We start from the raw sequence: 3,300 nt of genomic DNA on the forward strand, positions 1-3,300 counted from the left end.
GTGCAATATTTGCCTCTGAGATGTAGTGGAGTAGAAGTAAAAGTAGTACAGTACTTGAGTAAATGTACTTAGTTACTTTACACCACTGAAGTTAGAGTAGTATGAACAGTATGAACTGGTAGAAATGTGCTAATATTTACAGTATTGTAGGCCTATACAGTTTTGACTAGTATGAATGGTGCTATAGTGAAATATTATTGCCAAGACTAGGCTAGGACGCCTGAAGGTACAATATTAATATGATGTACACTTTCTAGACATTAATATCTATAGTGTTCCTGTCTTTCTGTGCCGGAGAGGGCGAGGATTTGGCGGAGGTGATGGTGGAACCAGAAACGTGGTGGCGATGGAACCGGTCTCGGTGATGAATAGGGGGTCATGAGGAGCTGCGTTGAGGGATCGTCTGGTGGTGATGTAGCGGAGGATGGGCTCGTAAGGGCTGAGGGGCGAGTCCAGCTTGAACAGATGGATGGTGGATGCGTGGCCCTGGTCCGATTTGCTGTGCTTCAGTGTGAAGGTGAGGGATTCGGAGGAGTGGAAGGCGATGTTTGACATGCTTGCGTGGCGTGACGGGTCGTATCGGGAGGAGGAGGACGTCATTTCAGAGCACTGCAGGAAGCCGAAGAAGGCCAACAGGAACATACATTCCAGGGTTGAGGAGATCAGGGGCGTGAGGTAGCCGGCACGGAGTGCGCGAAGGCAGTGGAGTAGTAGGTCGGAGGTTAGAGGGTGGCGTCTGGGTGGAATCCGGACTTCGCTGCGCTGGAGGCCGCGAAGCAGCATGGTGATGTGGGGGTGAGAAGTGTCCGGGCTCTGCGAGCCGTCCATCAACCGGAAGAAGAACCTGATTCCGCCGAGGTAGACGTGGAGGGTTGAGGTACGGAGGTGGAGTTGGGAGTGGCCGTAGGTGAGGAAGGCAGCGAGGATGGTGACGTCGGATGACGGGAAGGGGATGCCGGCGTGGGTGTGGAACCGCTTGTGAGGTAGTTGGATAGGGTCCTGGGTGCGAAGCTGTTGACTATGTGGTGACGTGCCTGGGTGATGAGGTGTTGGAGCTGGGGATTTAGGTGAAGATGGTCGTGGAAAACTGGCGTGCTGGTGAGGGAGAGGAGGGAGGGAGGTGAGGAGGAGGCACATGATGTTTGTTCACCAAAAAAAAGGAGGACATTTTTTTTTTTCCTTTCCCGTTTTTTTTTCTGTCCCGTTTTTTTTCTGGATTTTTTGGACCACCCACCCCCACTATTTCGAGTATGCTGAATCGAATGGTGTAGGTCTAGACTTTCATAAATGCTGGGAAAGTGCTTAAATCAAGCATCAAAACACACACACACACACACACACACACACACACACACACACACACACACACACACACACACACACACACACACACACACACACACACACACTATTGTGGGCTTGGAAGGGTGGAAAAAAATATATATAAACTCACCTCAAGTTCCTGAGCAACCTCCTGTGGTAGAATTCCTTCTGGGAACGTGTTGCCCTTCCCGTCTCCCGGCACTTTGGGTGTAGGCTCTCCACGCCTTCACCCGATCCCCTGTCCTTGGGATCAAACTATCCTCCTCCTCGGTCCACCTTTTTTTGCTCCCGGCCGGGAGGCTGAAAGGGATGTCCCTCCTAACCACAACCTCTATGTCCGGGTCCAGTGCCTGAGTCCTCCACCTGCTCTTCAAAGAACTGTGCCAACGTTTCTCTCTGTACCTGTTGGTAGTCTTCTGGCTTGGGTTCAGGCTCAGGCTCAGACTGACCCCCAACCAGTTCCTCAGCCTTCCTCTTCATTTTGTCTGGTTCCAGTGTGTAGGGGATGTCTGAGCACAATTCCCTGCACTTAGGCACAGTGGACAATATCTACAGACGTTGGAGTTCATTCATCGGAATCAGGCCGTGCCTCAGATAGTGTTTCAGGATGTTATAATCTATCCAGCCACCGTTCATAAGAATGCAGATTCCGCTGATGAGGCAGAGTGTGTTGGTCAGTTTGGCCTGGTCATCACCCCTTTGGGTAAGCAGGATTGGCCGCGGGATCCAACTCAACCTTTGGCATCCATGGCAGCCCCCGTTCTTCAAAGTACTTTAACCGGGATGGGTAAAAGCACTCTGAAGCTGCCATGGATGTCAGGACCTTGGTGGTCCAGGTCCGGGTCTGTTTGACATTCATAAAAGGCCTCGTCCCCTTCCCGTGCACCACCAGGAAGGCTGGCTCATCCCAGTACGCGGTCCTCCCGCGTCCTCTGGTCCAATACCCGATCCCCTGTCCTAAAGGGAACCAGACCAATTTCAACTCCTCCATCCCGCTCACCAAGAGGTTTGTTGGATCATGCCCGGCCTTCACCACCATTTGGACTGCACGTCCAAATGTCAGATCCTGCTCGAAGTGCCGGACGTGATCCAACACCTCTTTGGTCAGTTCCTCATATGAGAGGGAGTCCCTTATGCTTTCCATTCCCCTGGTGGTGTTGGGACTGCTGAGTCCACTGAGATCCAGGGTGTTGGACTTGTGAAGGTCCTTTAGGATGCCTTTGCCAAAGCTTTCTGGACACCCGAAGCCAAGACCCTTCCTGCCCCGTGGTTGTTCAGGAGCGGTATTCCGGGTATTCCGGTCGGTTGCCTGGTGTCTTTCGGCACCAGGCTCCAGTGTACTGTGAATCCCCCATCGGCATAACCCAGAGTGGACCCATGCACATGGGCCCACTCTTGGATGACTGCCTGGCTCTTGTGCCTCAGAGGGAGATGTCTTTTCAGAAAGTGCGGCTGGGCTAGGGAAAGCGAACGTTTGTTGTCCGCGCTGGTCCCCTTGAGGACAGAGCGGCTGGAGCAGCTGCTCTCGGAGACGGCGGATCTGGACGCTTGTGAATGTTCGGAGAAAAGCTCCTCGTCCGACGCGTTGAGCTGCAGCTTGTCCATGACGGACGGCGGCCCGAAACTAAACTATTCTACCTGCTCTTACCTGGCTTACCTGCTGTGGAACACTTGGATTTTAACTCTTGGATATGCTGAACTGCGGCGACGGCTATAAATAGCTTGGAAGAGGCTAAACAGGGAAATGTATCTAAAGATTTAGCGACTTTAAACACGGACTCTCTGTGGAGACTCACGGTTGTTTGGATTTTACGAGCAGCAAAATCAAACATGTAGGTGATACAGTCGCAGGTGTATTTATACTGTGGTGATTGCAACGTGGATTGGCTGAGAGATAAGCAACGCAGGCGAACTTGATAATGTGATAGAGAACGGGAGTGGGCAGGTTGAGCAGAGGGAGGTCTCTACTCCTGAACA

This window comes from Gymnoscopelus braueri (genome assembly GCF_963280865.1).
Source record: "Gymnoscopelus braueri genome assembly, chromosome: 1".
Classification (NCBI taxonomy): domain Eukaryota; kingdom Metazoa; phylum Chordata; class Actinopteri; order Myctophiformes; family Myctophidae; genus Gymnoscopelus; species Gymnoscopelus braueri.